At 44.1% G+C, this 16,321-nt stretch overlaps 1 protein-coding gene across 1 annotated transcript in view; it reads left to right on the top strand.

Moving 5' to 3' along the window:
* Positions 1–1,317: 1,317 nt before the first annotated feature.
* LOC111262181 (uncharacterized) overlaps positions 1,318–16,321 on the top strand; it is a 99,625-nt gene continuing 84,621 nt past the window's right edge. The window contains exon 1 of the mRNA XM_022836252.2: positions 1,318–1,713. The gene's annotated coding sequence lies outside the window, so the exon portion shown is untranslated. The remainder of the gene's footprint in view (positions 1,714–16,321) is intronic.

Below are 16,321 nucleotides of genomic sequence, written 5' to 3'. Positions count from 1 at the left end.
TCAGCCAACGAAGGCGGATGTAGCGCGGACAAGTGTTTCAGTACTCGGCGAGCGTTGTAGACATGCGTCTAAGCTGATTTCCGGAGTCCAGACTAACTGTAAATGAAAAGAAGTTTTTCGCGTGTCCGAAAGCCCAACATTTCCATAAGCGAAGAACGTGTACTTTTTAAGGGTACGCCATTTTTAGTTGCACACAAGAGTTCACTTGCAAAGACTGCTTTCGATCGGACACGGGCTCAACGGCCGTAGGGTTCTGATTGCCGATAGAAGCAGGTCAGTGATTGCCGACTGCATGTTGTTTTGCCCATAGAGAGATTTCAATAATGACATCTAAACCTGGCCTAATTGATTTTTCTTAGCTTCAGTTTATGTGAGGGTACGTCTTTATTTTCAAGTTATTATCTTCTCGGTCGAGTGTTGGATAATAGTTAGGCATTTGAGAACCAGGACATTGTCAGATAGTCCAAGACGATCGTTTTGTGTGTGAAGACGTATCTGGAGTGCGACAGTCGAACAACTGTTAATATGGCTGCAAGGCTGGCAAGTGACTTCTTTAATTGCAGTAATTATTCAAATACAAGTCAACAACCTTACGTCCATCGACACTCGTTCGGGTTTCATGCGCCCGTTTACCAGGAAAGGGAGTTTATACTACACGAAAGTTTGTTGGTTCTAGAAGCTCTCTCAGAATTTCACCCTGTTTATGAATGTATGGCCAATAGAAGCTACGACTAACTTGACATAGATGATGCTTAGTCATTATATGATACGTCAATTGTATACTTAATGAGACAAGTCTAGCTCACGGGGGTCGCGAGGAATGGAAATAGCTGTAAAAACAGTTCTATAACTCGGGAGAGTTTGTTGCTGACTGGGAAAACGCGCGAAGACATCGATATGTAAGAGGTCGTCGTAGAATCATGGATTTATCCTTTTCGATTGCTTTTTATAGCGCGTTGATAATGTGTACGCAATGGACGAGCGAAGGAGCGACAGAAGTAAAAGCAGCTTTGAATGTTACTTGCACCACCGCATATCAATGCTACATCTCACATGAAACTATTAGTAACATGTAGACCAAGTGATGACACCTAAACTTTAGACGGGGGGTAGGGGTAGGGGGGATAACGTACACATTTCTGACGCAAATCGAATAAAATACTTGACTTCGTTCTACCTGTAACGTAATTAAATGGACGATGTTTGCATATGCCGCACGTTTTCGCGCCTGCACGTGCTGCGATATGCCCAAGTCTTCTCCCGTTCTATTCACAGTCTGCGCCATGTTATGAAGTGGAGAGCGTTTAAGAGTTGGGCACACACTTGCAATGTTATGGCAACAATTTGTTGTCAGATCGAATTTATAGCAAATGATTGTATCATAGATGCGACGAACTATTGTGTTAGGTTCCGGCCGGGATCGGCTGACCGATTATGTTGGCCAAATAATCGGCCGGTCGCCAAAACAGGTCAAAATGAATCTTTGCTGAATACCAATGATGCTTTCCTGAAAGTGACCGTCGGTGATGAACTTGGTAGTAATGGTTTATTGAGGTGATAATGCTCGTGCTGTGTTGTGACTTTGCCGTAAACCGCAAATGTACGAGTAGAGGCTATTAGTCTATCAATTTTCTCGGCTTGCCAGTCAGCCAGACAGTTTCTCTCATGAACGAAATTTCCTTGAGATATGAGGCCACAGCATCGACCGATGAGGTGAGGCACAACGCATAGCAGAGCGCAAACAAACAACACGAAGAAAGCATTGACGATCTAACGTATTGAGGTTCTGGAAGGAAACTTTAGCCCGAAGTCACCTCCACACTTTTTCACGCTTGGTCTACACCTCTTGCTATACATACATATAGATGTACATATATGAACTTTTCGTCTGGTGGCTGAAGCATATGTCTATATAGGGGAGGTCTGTCTGTACCCTTTATGTACGAGATTAGCCTTCTTTGATACCTATGCAAATTCACACTCTCGGAAGAGTATCACGGATGTGCGCACCACCGTGCTTGCTGCGGCCGTGACTATCGGTGTTAGCAGCACTGGCAAGATGCTGTACTCCCATTGCAACTTCTTCGAATCGAGGAGTGTGCAGGTTAGTCCCTTGGGTCGTATCGGAGCAGATCAGACGTTCTATGGATTCACCGTTCATGTATTAGTTCGTCTGAACTGAGTCGAGTGCAACAACGGTAACAACTCAACAACAACACTATCCTGTGCTAATCCTATGGAAAGAGTTTAAACCTTTCTAAGTGTGTGATCCGATGTAATCAGACAACGCTTTTTCAGTATAAATTGGCAGACCGCCCTCTAAGAAACTCCCGAGACAATTCTCTTCATGCGTAACTAACTGATCGGTGCTTTGCACAAGGGCGCGACTTGTAGGGGAGAGAAAAACAATGAAGAGGAAGAAGCAAGAACACATGGGATATGGCTGACCGCTTGATCCGACTTTTTGGAGCCGAAGTGTTTGGCCGTTGAGCTAACGAAGCAGATCTTCTAGACGACGAGTGTATATATATAACATTATATATTAGGAGCTTTAATTTCGATCAATAATAATTGTGTTAATATCGAGAAATTCATATCTTAGTAGCAGGCTTATAATTCCTATTAACTTAAAAATGGGCTTGGAAATTGATGAAGCAGACGGCTTATTCGAATCAGTTTACTTAGATATTATGGCCACTGTAATCGTTTGCTGTGATAGTTCGTCACATATCGGCTGTAACTTATTGTTATATCATAGTGTCTAATATAATCAGATATCCTCTTTTAGCTGATTCTGTTGTGTCACCTTTGGTTACTGTCTTTGTTCAATCTAGTAATCCAAAATGTAAGGACGACTTTCTAAACTTGAATTATCATGGATATTACCGAACTGCTAGATAGGAGAGCGCCATTAATTATTCATTATGCAACAGCGAAGCGACAACGCTCGATCTGAAAGAGTTTGTCAAAGCAGGCCGATTGCAGGCCACTTGCGGCACTATCCGATACTGACTAGAAATTTCGATAGCTTTCGTATCCTTCCCACGTTACAACTGAAGGCGACAAAATGCTATTTCACCACCACTATTTCGAAACCACCGCGACTTCGACCACTATTATTACTATCTAGGAGTACTCTACGTCTACTCGACTTCGTTCTGTTCTTCGTAATATCGTGCTCGATGCCGGCAACGTCGACGATCTGCACGCCTGTTCGCCCGCGGTCGCTTTTCTCCGAAGATGCTCTTAAGCATCCGAAGCCGCCGAGGTACTTCAATTGCCGCTTCGATCCGGTGTTCCCTTGTACAGCTTCTCGTCAGACTCCACAAACTTCAGACCTTACCTCGTGTTCTACTGCTGCTCAGATACAGTACAGGCTACGGTGTCTACCGCCGGGAACCTGCCCGCTCAGTGAGGTGTACGGCGGCTGGCAGTGCACGGATTGAAGATCAGAAGTCTTGCGGAACTTCAATTTGTTTTCTTTAACAAGTCGTGTACCTACATATGTATAAGCGGCCGTTTTGTTGTGGGCGCACCGTAATAGTAGTGAGCTGTGTAGGACTAACAGATTCAACAACGGCAACGGTCGAATAGTCCTTTTGTTGTTGCTGCATTATCATTGCGTGTCTGCAGAGAAAAGCTTGCTTGTTCGCTTGTAAGTCGGCGTTCCAGGGAGAGTCATTCTTTGCACTACTTTGCACTAGTTTGTTGCCGCAAAAAATATCCCTTTTTAGCGTTAGGGAGAACAAGGGAGTCGGCGGAGGGTAGCGGCGACGAGGTTACAGTTTGACCGTTGCTGCTGACCAGAACGGATCGCAAACTAATGATCAGGGAATAAGCTTCCCTGAGGACTGTATGTATCACAGGGTCGAGCTGAGCCTCAAGCCGCGAAACGAAACAACTAAATGAGGACGAAGAGTATATTTCTTTTAATTTTCTTTCTATTTTTTACTAATCATAAATTGATGGCGCGGGCTGGCAGGCCAAAATCTGCAATGCAAACTACGAAGCCGGCGTGTCCTTCACCGGTATATCATCTTCAAGCCGAATATATCGGCTTCCCATATTTTGATATGCTTTACCTGAGATGATTACTTAGAAACTTTTTTCCCGCATATCTTCTTCGGCAAACATTTCCCACCAACAGAAAAACCAGCCGAAGGCTAATAAAAGATGAACAATAAGTAAATTATATATATATATATATATATATATATAAGCATCATCCTTGCTAATTAAGCAAGTCAGTTTCGTCGCCGACAAAACGCTTATTCTTCAACGTATCCCTCCGTTCCATTGAATCTAAGCAATGGTCTTGCTTAGCTGCATTTATCGCAACATCCAAAGGTTTATCATTTCCTTGGTCATTATTTCGCAGTCCATGCGTGCTACGCACGTTTATTATAACCAACAGTTTGCTAACCCCATCGTATTGTGTCAGAAGCAATTTCAGACGACGGCTAATCAGCCAGACTTGTTGAACTGTGGTGGTAAACGGCCGTAAGGGTTGTTTGACTATCGACAGAGAAGATTCCTCTGAAACTTATCACTCGAGGATGACCGAGACAAGGTGGCGCTCATCTAGCCAGCTCTGGCTGAGCGACAGGCACATGCGAATTAATGAGTTACTACCTATTTTCCATGGCTATTGTGGGTCGTGACGCTGCTGCTGCCGCAGTCGCTTACATGACCAGCAGTTACTGAGCACTAGGTTGCTCTGCTTTGAGTGGCGTTCTCTGCCTTAACGTGGCACGCGATGCGAATCTTCTCTCCTCGGTGGCCCACCGTAGACCGAAGGCTACTAGGGCTGCGAGAAACAGACAGTCACCTAACGCTACAGCGTAATCACAGCGTGCCGTCACATATCCAAGACCCGCGGCTTTGTGACAGGCCGAACCGAATTGAGCAGTCGATATTTGTAGGCAGGAGACGCCGTTAGGACGCCGAATATGCAGTAGTTTAGGTAGAAAGAAGAAGGGGCAGTTGCAAAACGTGTCCCTATTTAGAGACGTAAGAGCTCGGAATAGATAAGGATGGAGGAAAAAAGAGAGCGCGGGGCAGTTGGGCAACGGGAAACGGAGGGAGGAGAAGAAGGAGATAGCGACAGCAAGGGAGAAAAAGTCTCTCGCTGGACGTACCATGCAAAGTAAGAAAAAAAAAGGAAGGATTGGAGCAAATAAAGGGGATGCCAGCAGCAGGGCGGTCAAAAAACATCGGCGTTAAATTTGTTGGCTCTGAGTGAATTTGCAGAGCTAGCAGCAGCAGCAGCAGTAATAGGAAGCAGTTGAGAGGGCTTAATGGGAATTTACGTTCATACAATTATGATTAATGCCAGCTGGAAGTGTTTGTCGGAAAAAGATTAGGGCTTCGATCGCAGAGTACTAGGCCCGTAAAAATAATTAGATATTTTCTATTTTTTTTTTTTAGCGACTCATTCGACAGTCTTTTATGTAACTTTTTTCACGGCACGAACAAACCTTACGAACATAATCGATGGGTACTGATACGTATGCTGATGTTCATGATTTGCTTATGACTACCATTCCTTGTAGCATAATATTTTTTCTGTGTTTGCTTGGTGCCCTTATGCTTTTCATTACAGTCAAACAGCTATCCACAGTACACACTTACTGCCCGCTAATGGCTGTTGAAGATGGCAGAATGTCAACATGAATGACTGATAGAAAAAAAGCGAGAGTTTTTAAGTGGCCATTTGTTGTATAACCGTGACGCCCTGTTGTGGGTTGTCGCTCACGTATGCGAGGCCTTGGTAGGACTATACGGCGCAATGCAAATTTGCTCATTCGCAAATGTCTCGTTGACACATGAGTCTCTGACGATTGTTGATCACTTTGAACCAACACCATTCTATAATATCTGCTGTATTTTCTTTAACTTATTATTACTAACATCATCTCTTCGATATATGCATTATCTGGCCTGTATTACCTTTCTGTCTTATAACAATGTCTACTTTCGGTTCGTTTCGTCTCGTTGTTTTCGACGGGAGTCTATTTGATGACTGTCCAAGGCCAGCTTGAATTTGGCGCCAGAGGCCAATCTGGGCGTCATCATTGTGACTTTAGCGTACCGTAATTCTGGTTATTTTTAGATTTATTATTTTTAGATTGATAAGTAATACGGCACTATTATTGAAATGCGGATTTACCATCTGCATCTACGCGAATCACATGTTTGCTGTTTAGCTGTGGCGTTTCATGCAAAAACGGCAGAAAACGATGTAAGAAACTTGGGGGAAGATAACATTTACTTAGTGCTTGGTATGATCAATGTATTGGACTTTGCTGCTTTGGACTTATTATTTGAGGCGTTGTTTTCGATAATATATACATAGCACCGTATTCCTATATAGGTTTACCTACTGTTTCGAAAACATTCGACTTCTCTGACTTGTTTACAATAGTTTATGCTTGCGCTCTTTCTATACTTGCTCGTTATGGCGATTCTAACATTTGGCAACGTAACCTACGCTTGGCTGTAGCATCAGCATTGTTCGGACCTTCTTACAACGAGAGGATCCGACGGACGTGTTCGGGGGTGAGCGATCGCCACAAAGCGCTTTGCGACAAAATTCTATTTACGCACCGTGTTTCTAAGGGAAAGGCTTACGACGCTACAATGCTATTCCTATATATATACTGCTATGACTGTATTGTCCAAGTAAGCTTTTTGTAATTATTATGATTGTCTTATTGCCAAACACATCGCCATACGTTTTCGTCGAGCCAACGTTTATTCCGCTTAACGCGGCCTCTGCGCGTAAATGCAAGCAAATCATTGAAATGCTTAACGGTTGTTTTTCCCTGTTACTCGTATGGTTTGGTTAGCGAAAGCTCTCCTTCACCCCTTCCTCATAGGCCGTACTGATCATCTGCTATTGAAAGCTGCACTGTCACCAAGCGTTGCGCCCTGTCGATTCGCCGAACGTCCGCTATTCCGACCGTCTGCTACCGGCAATCTTTACGGAGTCATGTGTTTTCTGAGACGGTGAAACCGGTAGCTTTTGACTAGGCGTAAGATGCATCTGTGCGGTGAGCACTAGAGGGCGTGACTGTGGGGATGCAAAGGGAGGAAAATGATAAATGAAGGATCGCAGAGTTGCAAAAACTTCTGCTTGATTAGGACAATCTTAATGGCAGCAATGACTGGTCGTAGAAACTTACGCCATTATTTGATTTAACGAACCTGTGTTTGTTTTCTCTATCGCACCTTATTGATGGCGTGGAAAAGTCAACCACAGAGGTATCCGGTGTGTCGATAGCGTAGTAGTTTTGCTACAGCATCAATAGAATAGTAATGGAGACATAAGTGCCTGCAACGCATGTTGTGTTCGTGGTCTGCGTGGATGATGAATTGAACGTTAACTTAAATGATGGCAATTCGCTTTTGCCCCTGCTGGATTTGCCCATTCGGAAATCGAGTTGTGCGGCCAAGCAAGAATTGGGTTTCTGGTGTCTTTGAAGGAAAGTAGGATGTTTTCGATTTGTCATCGGCCGATTAGTTTCAATAGGGAGTATCCCAGTCGCTTTAGGTGGTTGGCAGCTAGCCAACGCTCGAGAAGGAGCAAACTTACAATGGAAGTTGCATCCAGCGATGCGGTGTATGCATACACAACTGCATTTTACGTACACTTTTGCAAACTTGCTATGGCAAATAATATATCAATATGGGAAAGCAACACTTATAACAATTAGATAAAGGCAATTTCTTGTTACTATGTCGAGTACGGTATAGTAGTATCGATTCCAACGTAAGGGAACGTTACCAACAGGTCATCGGGACTGCCAGCAGATAGTTTTACCATTTGATGCTCTATGTAAAACGACCTCGACACTTGAAAAGCGTGAATGGCCGATAACGTTAATACTAACTTACATTTCGAGTAGCGGCACTCGCCTCTGCCGGGGTACTAATCAGTACCACTTACTGGGACTGAGAGATGATGACGCCTTGGCGACAGGGTACATTTGTGTATTGCTAGCCTTTTTATGGTAAAAGTTGCCGGCAGTAGAAGAAAAATTGAAGTTTATGTTAATGTTAGATGTAGAGATTCTGTCGCTGAGTTGGGCGGAAAAATTTGTAGCCTAAATTGTTTTTGTCCAAATATAAAAGTCGCGGGACAGCAAGGGCCCGCCAGCTAACAAAACGCACGAGGACCCACTATTAGTGGATGGGTTGTCTGGAAGTAACTCACAGACAGCGGTGATAATGGAACGACGAGTGACAGCCTTTTGTAGATTAAAAAAATGACTACGTTTATCGGTGAGGACATGGTCCTTTAATTACTCACTCCGTAGATTCCTGGACAGTTGTTTTTAACTCTGGTCGTTTTATGTAGAACCATGTGAAGTGTGCCAGCGTGGTGGAAACTCTGGCAGTAGCAACAGCAGCAGCAGCAAGGGCAAGCAAGTGGTGTCCGAGAACTACTGGGAATTATTGCCTAATACGGAGGTCTGAATGAGACTCTTTTTTATAAGCTAAAATAATAAAGGGTTTTTTTTTTTTACGAAGACAACTACAATTACGTTTACATATTCTACCGGCGATTTAATTAGAACGAGCAAATTAATCCGTTTCAGAGTCGTCAGAGTATCACGCAGACTTGTAAAAAGCGCAAAAAAGCAAGAGTGGATGGTCAGTGATGAGCAGAATTATATGTGTCCATATCTATTTACTTTGTTGTCCCACATGTTGCGTTTATTGGAGATTTGTGGATGATTTTTGCTGTCCGGCGTCTTACTATTGTACACATCACCTATCTCCTTTAAATAGTAGAGCGTACATTGTGCACTATTTTAGTCTTAAGGCCACTGCTTTGTCAGCAGGGTGCACTGAACCCAGGCTGAATCTAGTGAAGCAGGTAGAGGGGTGGAGACACAATTGCGTCGATATAGTCACTAACAGATTCTACTGTTCTAGCTCGTTTGCCAGATTCTCGTAGATCTGTCATGGTTGGCGAACGTAGTTAGTTAGATACATAATTATACGAATGGCAGTCGCTGTACCTCTAATTTGCGTAATGGACACGCCGATTGGGGCGCTGTCGTGCGTTTGTGTGGTTAGCATTACTCCGCACCGGGGCGCTAATGGCGGCGTGGGTCGCAGTTGCCGGCTACTGCCGCTGGTGGGCGCGACTTACGTGCTTTTTGTGTGCTGTCTAATTCATTTTGCACTGCGTCGAAGATTTAGTTCCGACGGCGTCTGTTACGACTACGCACATACACTATTAGACAATTATGATTTCAGCTATTATAGTTTACTCGTAATAGTCAAAGGGTCGGGTTAGAGTCTTCCTCCTGCTTTTCTGTTAAATACTGTCTGGGTCCTGTATGTTACTGCCCTGTTGGCGACAGTTGGCTAGATTGACGTTGAAGTTAAAGAACACCTTCGGAGAAAAGCTGAAAGATACGGAATTGAGTGAAGACCAGCTTCTTTCCTTACTTCTCTGGGGGAGAAGAAATAGCCGTATGAGCTCTATATACCAATTGAGCATTGGCCTGATGTTGAGCTCTCATGAGACAATGAATATTATCAAAACGCAAGTACACTAGGAACGATCAACGTAACATAATAGATACAACGGCCACACACGCTCATATTATAACTCAGTGTTTTGCCGTGCGATGCCAGCTGCAAAAAAATAAGCACAAAACGTCTAAGCGAAAAACGCTAGCAATAATCAAAAGAAACGTTTGACAATTGTTACGGCGCCATTCGAATCTTCTGCTACTATAAACTAGATTGCTCTCGCCCGCTGGCTAAAAGTGGCCGTTCGGTCTATACGTTGGCTGCATTTCGTGTTTCAAGTCAAAGAAAAATGCAGTCCATAACGTTTTGGTTTGGGCATTGAGTCGACACGAATTTCTCGGTTGGACTTCACTCGTTCCCTAAATATTACAGGATAGGCGTATTACAAGCTTATGTCAAACCCTACTCCCAGACACACAGTACCACCACAAAATACATATATCTGATAATAAGTAGCATGTTGCTACCGTGAGTGGGTTTTAACGTCGGTGGAAGCTTGTTTCCGTTATTGTGTATAGAGTTCTAGCTACAGTAATATATATTTTTCATGATGACCACTGCCGCTGAGGTTACCATATCTCGACCTCATCGTTATATTTACGATCGAAATATCGTCCGTTTTTACAGAGGGTAGCATTTCTTCCAACGGCGATGCTATCGTGTCAAAAGTTTCAACGAAGTCGAATTGCGTCCGTATCACTTGATCGGATTTTGACCGTTTCCTACCGCGACAGTACAATGATTGTAAGTTCGCCTTTTTTGTTATTGTTGTCGTTGTCTGCACGCGTTCTCTGCTCTTACTTTGAGCATAATCATCATGATGATAACTGCGGCAGGACGAAACCAGTGAGAAGTGCACGCTGGTTCTGTACGACACCGACGGCTGGCCGAAGCTGATGCGACATTCTGATGCTGATCCATTGATCCTTGTTTCTTCCGCCAATTATCCCAATAGTCAGTCTGCTTGTGACGAGCCACGGCAGCAGGAGCCAAGGAATCATGCGAGGGTTTCTAGCAATAGTTATAGTACAGCGTGTCGCGTCTGGGGTAGCAGGCGTTGGGTGCTGTCGTTAGTCTTCCTCAAAATCATCACAGCTTCGGCTGTGTCCTGTCTTCATTCACTTTCAGTTAGGCTTTCCTTCGGCGGGCGGTTGTTGTCTTGCCGATTTTTCTGACGGCGTCGATATGGCAGCTGCTACTGACTCGCTACTGCGGCTATTGTTGTTGCCGCTCAGATGCTTCGGCTCTTGTAGGTGTCGCTCGCGTGCGCACGCCTCTTCCTGCGGCAGTTGCCTTTGTCGGCCATAGGCCTTTTTGCGTTCAATTTCGCTAGCCTTTTACTTTTTTTCGGATCCCTTCTTTTCTTCTGCTCCTGCTCATCCCCGATCTCATTGCGGTACGCCTATTACTGGTCGCATCCGCTGCCGATCGCTGGGCTAGTTGTAGCCGCACCATGCACGTAATTTCAACGCACATGGCCAAATGGCGCTAAAACTCTACGTCAGTGACAACGAGACGGTAAGACGAGACAAGTGCAAGTGAGGTTAGAACAAATAAATGTTGAGAGCGGATTAAACAGGCACACTACAGTTCTGAAAAAAAAGCTTTTTTTTTTCTTTTTTTTTTTTTATCGACTACGATCCCCCTTGACTTGCTGATTCCGGTGTATTCTACTGTGGCTAGGGTAAATATTATATAGCCAGAAATAATTGCCTTTTTAGTGAAGTTTAGCTAGTGCTGGTGTTGCTATGCAACGAAAGGAAGTAGCTCGTTTGTTCACTTTACCACTTACGTGGTCACCTCATACCGTTTATACCGACGTCGTTTATTAACGTAGCGACATATTCGCTCTGCAGTTGGAATGTGGCCATGTTCGACGGTGAAGATCGGGTCTGGTTCTCTTTGGTTGAACAGGCGATGTATAGTTGCCTGTTGAAGATTTCCCCTCGAATAGATAATAGGCCACACGAGATTTTTTTGCCACTTTGCTAGCGAGTTCATAATGACGAAACCTATAAACAAACCCGTAGGGACGCTCGGCTATCATAAACGTGTTGATATGTCTTGCGTGTTTGCAAGAAAATTTGCGTATCGCTAAAGTTAATGATAAAAAAAAATACGACGAGGCCTTCTGTAGGTCGGCCCCTGCCATTGCTTTCGGTAGCTGAAAAACGATAAAAAAAACTGCGTTAGGTTCGGGGGCATTCAACCGTGCCCGCTGAACAGAAACAAGCCACGAACACAAGTAGAGCAAATAGATTAGTTTGTACGATTAAAACTACGATGATTTTGACACCATCAATACACGCACAATATGTTAAGGACATGAAGATTAACTGTTGTGGAGTGCCCAAAAACAGAGTTTCACAGCTAAACAGTGACAGCACATAGAGCTAATGGTTGCTTCCATTATCATAATCGCCATCACCGTCACCAGCAGCACGGTCTCCCTAAGAGCAAGTGACTTGACTGCGATCTCGAAGCGATGAACAGTCATAAAATCAATGCCCCCATCTGATCGTACTACCGCGGAGACGTCCGCAATGGTCAATTATGATAGTTTGGGCTTAAAGCGCCTGATCTGTCTACTGATTCTCGTTTCGTGGGCGGTGACCTCTGGACGAAACGCGACCGAGGTAAACGGTATTGTGACGTTCGACCCATAAGATTTGCGTACAATCATCAAATTGCTGAATAATTTTTGCATAAAGGAAAATGCGTATTCATTGTACTGGACGCGGACATTCAACGAATGTAGCCCACGTTGTTGGGAAGGCCACATTCATAATGTACGGACGGCTGATGAAGAATAATCAATGCAAGCTGAGGTTCTATACAAAAGGCCAGTCGGCACCCGTTAGATTAACACGGTTACAATTCACGGCACCGTGCGCTCATCGCGCGATAGAAGGCAATTAGGGGGTGCTGCGTAATAGAAAATTTCTAGAAATGCGGTATTGTCCATAAAAAACTACTCTCTAAGAGAACAGGATGATAATGCAACCTACTAGAAGTGATTACCACTATTGAAAAACAAAAGAATTACAGCGTTCGTTACGAATAGGGGCGTCGGTATCGCGACAAGGCTCGATTCACGAGTAACACGGGCGCTATTAGTGAATTAGGCCATGTTATATTAGTCGACCGCTAAGACTGTAATGGCCTGGCGGCAGATAACTGGTCAGTGCTCTAGTTTATACACACGCGGAATTGCAGGATTATTTAGGCCGACTTCGAATTAGTTTTTTTTGTGTGATCAGCGACCTGTACAAAAGTTAGTTCGGCCGGTTTTCTTGTTATCAACATTAATAGTAACAACTAAGATTTGCGGCCTGTTCATGTCCTAGCAGTTCACAGCGTTGCAGGCAAATCTCTAAACAGAGATATGATCCTGCACTTCACATGCTAACACGGGTCCACGTAGTGAGACCCTGCCCTCAGTCAAAACCCAAAAATTGTTCAATATCCCAGCACACGACGACGGTCACTCTCATCAACCGGACCGAGTCTCCGCAAATTACTAGAGGAAATCAGAAGGAATCTTTGCCTATTTTCCTGTTCTTCTATATTTGTCGATCTTTTTCTATTCGAAGAGAAAACCTCCCCTCCGATCCACGCTGTCACGAACGAATTTAGTTTGCCGGAAGAACAACCTTGAGGACACTGACTTGTTGCTGATTTTGTCAAGTCCTTATCGATACGGGAGCCTTGCGTTCCCATAATACGCGTCTGGTTTAGCATGTTTCATTCGATATCAGTAAGGCCAACCAATTCTCGGATCTTCGTCCTATAGATAAGATTCGTTCGACTAATTCTGTTAGGAATTGGGCTTTTTCCTCATTATTTTTGAATGCTTTACGCTGGCAATTTTCTCAGTATCAACACCTTGGTGGTCTACTTATTTTGCCACTCTTTACAACTATCGGTATTGATTTCATATTTTTGCCTGCGTCGAAACTGATGCCGGTGTCATTTTTGTCAATTTAACATAACCGAATTGTATCCGCTTTCTTCTGATCTTTGCCAATGTACGAGACGCTTTTCATTTTATTGGCGCCATAATTTTTTTATTCTCCGATCCATCTTGTCCTGTATCTTTCAGCCTTTTCTCTCAGATCTACCGCCGTGTATCAGGAGATGTGATGACAATGATAGCGTAACAACGAAAAAAAAAAAAAAAAAAAAAAAAAAACGGTGCAAAAAATATATACACAGATATAATTACGAATGGCGGTAATATTGTTGACGTCGATGATGTATCGATGGCGTGGCAGGACCCGCTAAGGGCTTCCCTACTGACGAAATGATACCAATTACCGGCTGTAACAAAATCTATCTACAAGTGCGTCAGCAACCAATTGCTATTATCCTAAGTATATCGCAGCAGCTGTAGGGGCAGAAGGTCCGTTGGATGGCTAAGATTAGATTGAAGTCGCCGCCACGATCAGCTGACCGGGATGAACCAAGGTATGTTGCCGATTGAATGTAGTCAGTCTACGACTAATCCTGACGCACTCGCACATACGGACCGACCAATGGATACAAACTTTCCACCTGTGAGGCACAGTCACGTCTATGGCGTCGTGCGTTTCTTTCATGTGCGAGTTCCCAGATTTATTTTTGCTTAACGCTTCGTCATGCTCCTGTCGACGGTGTGGCTGTTATTGTTGTTAACACGTATCAGAGACGGGAAAGCTCATGTCCAATGATACACGACTGCTTGCTCGTGAATCACGAAATGGATATGTAGATAGATAAAGTGTGAGTAAATGTAGGTTATTATTTCTTAGTTTCTTAGCTTTCTTAGTTAGCAACCACAGCCGCGACCAACGTTGACACTGACCGTGCTAATTGTTGAAGTCACAACCAGCTATGGCAACCGATGTCGCCCTTGCCGTTACCACCAGTGTCATTAACGCTGCCGATGACCGTATGCAAACTCGTTCGCTCATTCACTGACCCATCTGAAATTCAATGCGTTTCTTGCGCGATGGTGGGTCGGAACCCAAAACGGAGTAATTATCTATTTCTTTGACTCTGTGCAGTATTGATTTTGTTGGCTTTTTTCTTTCTAGTGCACGCTCAAAGTGCGCATCAGCTTTGTATCTAAACTTAAACTTGAAGTGTGTAAGTCTCGTGCATGCTCGGAGAACTGTTCGAAGAAGACCACGGTAGCGTTTTGTCGACTTAGCTCCCGTTGATTATGGTACTACTCTGACGTTTTTCGTTTTGTCGTTGCTGTCGTTGTAATCCATTTTTTATTCAATTTTGTGGAGCTTCTGCTGCTACGTCTTGTTACACATTGATTTTCCTGAAGACTATTGGTAATATCTTTTCTAGAAAAGGTACCCGTGTGGCATTTATATCTACTGCGGGATATTTCCTTCAGACCGTATTCTATTATTATGTTTTCATCGCGCTTAAACGTAACGATGCTCACCCATCCTAGCCATTGTTTCCTATATTGCTGAATTTTGAATAGGGGGCCACGCAGGGACGTCTATTTGGGCTCGCTACATTTGACAGGCACTTTTCACGACGGCTGTTACAATTATGAGACCGGCAAAGCTGTGTCCTGCTTAATACGGTCCAGCTTCCACACCAAATTCGGAACTAAAGCTCGCCCCCGTAAACATGCAGTATTATTATAATTATTGTTATTATATCTAAATTTTTCCCGAAGTAAAAGCTATCTGTGTGTCACTCCTGACTGAGAATGTACTGGAGCTTTTTGGGCATTGTCTACCATCCGGGAATGACCCAAGGATAAATTAGGAGCACGGACCTGTTTTTTATGCTTGTCGCCGTCAGCCGCAGTGTAAAAGCGATTACAAAAGAAAATCTCCTTGGCCAACGTTTGCATCAACGCGGTTACTTTTGGTTGCTATACTGCAATTGCTATCATTACGGTTGTTCTGCTCGGGGCAATTGTCTTACGGCGATGTCCTCCTCGTAACGTAGGCGTACCCTGTTGCATGACCCAGCTCAGTGTCGCGCTCACCACGTGAAGAGGTTTCCCCAGCCGGTTCTTCTGCTAGTTGTCGTCTTTGCAGACTAACATTATCATCACTGACAGTAATTACTAGAATCATGAGCGTCGTCCACTACCGGTATCCTTTCATGGCTATTAATATTGCTGGTTACGACGCTGCTGGTAATGTTAGCTTGATCTTGCCCGTTAAATAGCGACGGTGGAGCTGCCCACGTCTGAGACTGATCTGACCGGCGTAAATCAGATCTTCTCTCTGTCGTCTAAATTTCGCGCCATCGACCCCCGCTTTTTGGCTTACTAGCATAACGTACCTTTTACCAGGCCAGTGGCGTATTGCCTGTGAACTCAGTATATTGCAGCGTCCAGTTTGTGGGCGGCTAAAGGAGGTGACGCCGGTGGCGGACGTCTTAACGCCTCTTAGATGGTTCTCCATCATCATCATCATCATCAACAACAACAACAACATCAACGACACGCTCTGTTAGCCTTCATTTGCTTTTTAATGCAATTCCCAATTTGTACTGCTGCAGCAGGTGCTGGCCATCTCCGCTTCCGCTATACACCGATAATTAAGCATCGCCTGCACCGCCGTTGCCGACGGCTACTGGATATCGAACGCAATGCCTCAAGGCTCAGGGGTGATATATATCTTATGTTTATCACAAGCCGTGGCGACGTTTCGATTATTTTTCGGGTAAAAAAGTGTTCCGCAGATTGGCTGCTCGTTTGGGTTTGAAAAGGCAATAACTGGTACTTGTTACAAGTGCTTCCCTTAACGGT

The sequence above is a fragment of the Varroa jacobsoni genome, unplaced genomic scaffold (genome assembly GCF_002532875.2).
Source record: "Varroa jacobsoni isolate VJ856 unplaced genomic scaffold, vjacob_1.0 scaffold_67, whole genome shotgun sequence".
Lineage (NCBI taxonomy): Eukaryota > Metazoa > Arthropoda > Arachnida > Mesostigmata > Varroidae > Varroa > Varroa jacobsoni.
Note: the sequence above shows the minus strand (reverse complement) of the source record. Positions and strands in the feature narration are given on the sequence as shown.